The sequence below is a fragment of the Herpailurus yagouaroundi genome, unplaced genomic scaffold, assembly GCF_014898765.1.
Source record: "Herpailurus yagouaroundi ecotype Mexico unplaced genomic scaffold, PumYag 160, whole genome shotgun sequence".
Lineage (NCBI taxonomy): Eukaryota > Metazoa > Chordata > Mammalia > Carnivora > Felidae > Herpailurus > Herpailurus yagouaroundi.
The window spans coordinates 22,471,322-22,477,617 of NW_024412401.1; positions in this window are offsets into that span (position 1 = coordinate 22,471,322).

The following is a 6,296-nucleotide window of genomic DNA, read 5'->3' on the forward strand; positions in this document are numbered from 1 at the left end:
GTGGATGGAACTGGAGGCTATTATGCTAAGTGAAATTAGTCAGAGAAAGACAAAAATCATATGACTTCACTCATGAAGACTTTAAGAGACAAAACAGATGAACATAAGGGAAGGGAAGCAAAAATAATATAAAAACAGGGAGGGGGTCAAAACAGAAGAGACTCATAAATATGGAGAACAAACTGAAGGTTATGGGAGGGGTTTGTGGGAGGGGGGATGGGCTAAATGGGTAAGGGGCACTAAGGAATCTACTCCTGAAATCGTTGCACTATATGCTAACTAATTTGGATGTAAATTTTAAAAAATAAAATTAAAAAAAAAAGAAAGGTGGAGTGACTATATTAATGTCAGCTGAAGTGGACTTCGGGACAAGATATCAAATAAAGAAGGACAATTTGAATGATAAAAGGGTTAACACATCAAGAAGTAACAAGACTGAATGAATATGATCCTAGTAACAAAGCTTCATAACGAAGGCAATATGACAGAACTAAAAAGAGAAGTTCCAAAGACTTTTAACAGTATCCACCCTTGAGTTGCTTTTCTTTCCATTTTTGTGTTCCTCCTAGGAAGTTAAGTCCTAAGGGCAAGGATCATATATTTTCATTGTTCTCTCCCAAAGTGCCTTGGGAGTATTAGAAGACAGAATGAAGATTTTAAAAGATCTGAAACATGTTTGGAGCAAAATTTGACCGTGTGTATTAAGAATCTTTTAGGGGGGAGTCTGAATGGCTCAGTCATTTGAGTTTCCAACTTCGGCTCAGGTCATGATCTCACGGTTTATGAAGTAGAGCCCCGCGTTGAGGCCTGTGCTGACAGCTCAGAGCCTGGAGCCTGCTTTGGATTCTGTGCCTCCCTAGCTCTCTTCCCCTCCCCTACTCATGCTCTGCCTCTCTCTCAAAAATAAATAAACATTAAAAAAAATTTTTAATTTTTTTCCAATGCTCATGCTTTTGGATCAATTAATTCAAATCCTATGACTCCATCCAAAGGAAGTCATCCAAAAAGCAGATAATTTTATGCTTTAAAGGTTCAACACCTGAAATTAACATAACATTTTATGTCAACTATACTTCAATTAAGACAATTTAAAAAGAAAAAAAATTTTTAAATGAAAATTTAAACCCCATGGGAATTGAAAATAATGTTTATTCTTTGTTCATTACATGCAAAGCCATAATAAAGCTTCTTTACCGTAGTAAAAAAAATTAAAAGTTCACTGAAATGAAATGGGAATTGTGTAAATGTTCAACTAGAGGTAAACTCTGTGACAGCATTCAATGGATTATCATGTGTTTTTGAGAAAATACATCCAAGATAATGTTATAAAAATTTTTAAAGGAGGATACAGAATTGAATACAATACCAATCATATGTGTATACATATACACAAAGAAAAATCTAGAAAGAAATAAATCAGAATGTTAATAATGCTTGCCTTTATGTGGGGAAGGGATGGTGAGTTACTATAATTGCATTCTTCGTATCCCCCCCCAATATTGTACATCACATATGTATTAGTTTAATAATTTAAAAAATATATAATATGTTGAGAAAATTTGAAATAACTGAACAGACTGATTTTAACACGATTAAATTTAACAAGCCTTCATACAAAGCTCTGAATTGCTGTTTTTTAAAAATTGCAGGTTTGGGGGCGCCTGGGTAGTTCAGTCGGTTGAGCATCCAACTCTTGATTTTGGCTTAGGTCATGATCCCAGGATTCTGGGATCGAGCTCCGTGGTGGGCTCTGCACTGAGCGTGGAGCCTGCTTGAAATTCTCTCTCTTTCTTCCTCTGTCTCCCCAACTTTCATGCATGCTCTCTCTCTCTCTCTAAAATAAAATAAAATATTAAAAAAATTGCAGGTATGATGGGACTTAGCAGAAGCAAAGTCAAGAATTTTTGGTTTATTTTTAACTCCAAATAAGTTTACTGAACAGTTTAAGATGCTTAGAGTCTTTTTTTTTTTTTTAATGCTTATTTATTTTCGAGAGAGAGAGAGTGTGTGAGTGGGGGAGTGCAGAGAGAGAGGGAGATATAGAATCTGAAGCAGGCTCCAGGCTCTAAGCTGCCAGCACAGAGGCTAACGCGGGGCTCAGACTCATGGAGTGTGTTATCGTGACCTGAGCTGAAGTCGAACGCCTAACTGACTGAGCTACCTGGGCTCCCCGAAGATGCTTAGAATAAATGCACATATTGGTTTCATTAGGAGAGGCATGGCATGTATCCTAAGGGAAGTGATGGATCCTTTCTGTGCTACCCAGCCCAGAACTGGACTATTCATCCATGTGGGGTCCCACAGTGTATGAGGGATCCGGATGTATTGGCATGTGTCCAGCAGTGGCTACTAGAAGCTTTCGGTGTGACATAGCTGAGGGGCTGGAGGGAATTGCTGAGAAAAAAAAAAAAAAGCAGATAAATGGAAAGCGTGGTCAGAGTATTCAAGCGTCTGAAGGGCTCAGGGCAGAGAAGTTTGTCGTGTTCTGTGTTGCCCGAGAGCAGATATAGAATAACGGGGGGAGCTACAGAAGTTAGATTCAGCTTCATGTGAGGAAAAACCTGTCCTAGGTGAATTCTGCCTCGTAAGGAATGAGTGATCCACGTCTACAGAATACAAAGTCTGCATCAGGGATATAATGGAAGGGAAAGGAAGTACAGAATGGTGAACAGGAGAGTGAGACTTACAGAAAAAGAGAGAAAGGAAGGAAAAAGAGAGGCAGAGGTGGAAGGAAGGAAGAGAAAAGGTGAGGCAGAGGAGACCATTTGGGGAGTAGGTGGTGAGTTGCCGCAAGCATTCTTTCAGGTCTTCATTAGCCATATCCCAGACCGCCAGCAGATGGAGACGTTACTCAAGGAAAAGAGGACTCTAACTCCCTCCAACACCAACCCCTAACCCTATCCTTTCCTTATTCTCTAAATATGCATTCCCTCTCCTGAAAAATGATGTGAAGAGAGAATTCCAGAAGTCTCTGAATTTCCAAACTAAGCTTGTAGACAAGCATTTTATGGTAAATGTAGCCTATGATTCTAATTTAGAAGAGGTCTTTGTAGCTTTTTGCATTTTGGTCACTGCCTGAGTAGGGCTCCCTCCATCTTGCCTGATCCAAGTTATGTACATATATATTATGTACATATATATTTGTACATATATGGTGCACACGTGTTTTGAATTCATTGTTAAATAATTAAACAACATAGGGGTATACTACAGCCCCCTTCCAATCACCCTTCCATTGGCACTTTGTGTCCCCAAATAGAACTCTGTCGCTTTGAATTCTTAACTGTGGTAATTCTGGGAGTCTTTGCTCTCAATCCATGTCTGCTTTCTTCATTCTTCCAGCTAGAAAGCAGTCAATTCAGAGGACTTTCGCAGACTTGGTCTCACTAGTAAAGATGTACCTAGAAGGGAAACAGGTTTTTTCAACAGCGCTTCCCAACTTTGAAGTGCACACTAATTACCCAGGGATCTTGTTAAAGTGCAGATTCTGATTCAGAAGATTTTTTTTAAAGAGATTTTTTTAAATGTTTATTTATTATTGAGAGACAGAGAGACACAGAGCGCGAGCAGGGGAGGGGGAGAGAGAGGGGGAGACACAGACTCCGAAGCAGGCTCCAGGCTCTGAGCTGTCAGCACAGAGCCCGATGCAGGGCTCGAACTCACAAACTGTGAGATCATGACCTGAGCCAAAGTCAGTCGTTCAACCAACTGAGCCACCCAGGTGCCCCTGATTCAGATCTGGTAGGGCTAGAGATTCTGCACTGCTAATGAGGTCCCAGATAACATTGATGCTACTGGCCCAAGGACCACACTTTGAGTAGCAAGGCTATACATAGGTCCTTTTATCAGGAGGGGTCAGGACACCTCTCAAGAAATACAATTGATGATCCTGGGTGGCTCAATCGGTTAAGTCCGACTTCGGCACAGGTCATGATCTCACAGTTCGTGGGTTCAAACCCCACATTGGGCTCTGTGCTGACAGCTTGTAGCCTGGAGCCTCCTTCAGATTCTGTGTCTGCCTCTCTCTCTGCCCCCTCTCTGACTCATGCTGTTTTTGTCTCTCTCTCTCTCTCTCAAAAATAAACAAACATTTAAAAAATACAATTAACTCTTTGTAGCCATGCTGTCTTCTTTGTCACCCCTTAACTTTGACTTAACTGTTCATATTTTCATTCAACTGATCAACATTTACAGAGAATCTGTAAAAATCACCAGTTAATTTTAAGCAACATTAGCAATCATCGTTGAGCTTCAGTACCAAGGTCCCTAGGGTTAGTGATGGTTTGGATTCATTCCTTGCTATGTCACTCATTCATTCAACAGTTATTGAGGGTCTACTGTGCCAGGCACTGCTCCTGGAGCTGGAAACACAGTGGTAAACATAAATCTGTTTATTGTTTAACCCCCAACTTGTTTATTGTTAGCCTCAAATAAGTCTGTCTCCAGTAGGGGAGAGAGGCAAATAATTAGGCATTTAAGCTCCTTTCTCTCCCTTTTTCCTTTTCTTTTCCTAAATGACTCAATCCAAAAGCCAGTGGGGTCACACAAGGTAGCTTTCCACCCAGAAGGAAGGGGAGCTTGCAGTGAGAAGGTTATCCATGTGAAAGTGTGGCCTGGTACAAACTGAGCCCAAGCAGGGCGAGAAGGGCATCTGGGCAGAGGGACAACCTGGTGAGGGCTGTCAGAGCCTAAGAAGAGAAAGGAGGGCACCTATAATGGTTAATTTCATGTGTCAACTTGACTGGCTTCTAGGTGCCCAGATTAAACATTATTTCTGTGTGTGTTTATGAGGGTATTTCTGGATGAGATTAACACTTTAATTTAATTGGTGGATTCAGTAAAGTAGCTTGCACTCCCCAATATGCATGAGCATCATCTAATTCCTTGAGGTTCTGAATAGATCAAAAGGTGGAGGAAGGAGTTTGCCCATTTTTTTTTTCTTGCCTCCTCTGTAAGCAGGGACATCTCATCTTTGGTCATTGGACTTGGAGTTACAACATTGTCTTCCCTAGTTCTCAGGCGTTCAGACTTACACCATCAGCTTTCCTGCCAGCTTACAGATGGCAAATTGTGGAACTTCTCAGCTTTCATAATTGTGTGAGCCAATTACTCATAATAATAAACCTCTCTCTCTCTAAATATATAGATAGATACAGATCTCCTACTGATTCTGTTTCTCTGGAGAACCCTGAACTAATACAGCATCCACATAGGCACTAAGGCTTGGTTTAAGGTGTTGGAGCCTGCATGGGGTAATAGGCCTCCATGTCAGGTGACGGTAGTGGTGGTAGTGAGAGGAGATATACTACAGGAGGTGCTGATCAAATAATATATTAAGGCTAGTGGGAACCAGGTTTCTCACTGCCAGGGAAGGAAGTTACAAATATGGGAGGAAGGAAAATCAGAATAAACCCTGAGGTGCTGAATTGGAATTAGAGGTCAGTATGATCTGATGGCTTTCAATATATATGGATTTAGAAATTCTAAATTTTAGAAATAAATCACTTTTAGTTGTAAAAGTGTGTTTACTTACATCTATTCCCTAATTCAGTTCATTGAGGCCTGGGAGCAGTGACATCCCCAAAGCAGTCCATACCTGCTACATAGATCTTGGTTTCTAAATACCATTCCCTACCAAGAGAAACCAGAACTCTTTAGAAAAATGAGTGATTCCAGGGCTGGGGCAGGGAAACTACAAGATAAGCTGAAATATCTTGTGCCAGAAAGTAAGGACATGTTCAAAAAAAAATGATGTGGACATGTTACTAGAACACAGAAACTGGCCTAATGGGGTTCCCATTGGCCCAATCTGATATAATTTGAACCTGAAAATAAATGATAGTAGCAGATTCTAATCTAATGAATAAGATAGGAATCTACAAGTCCAGACTGATGCAAATAAATAAATCAATAAATTGGTAGTGTGATGCACAGGATTTTTAGTTTCTAAATACCTGCCCACAAAAATAAGGGGCAGGCACAAAGTGAAATTATAAAAGGAAAAGAATACCTTTATAGCAGAGAAACTTGTAAGCGGTTTAAGTGGTCAAAGTTACTATAACCAGTAATGAGACAAATCGAAATTGTGTGCCACTTAATAGAATACAGTGAGAAGAACAGCATCGTATCTGTAATAATCCTGCCAAAGATGCATAACCTGGAACTAATCACTTGGAAACATTAGACAAATCCAGATTGAGGGGCATTGTACAAAATAACTGGTCTGTAATCTTTAAAATTTAAAGTTTATAGTCAGAGTGAGGGACTGTTCTGGGTTGAAGGAAACTAAAGGGCTA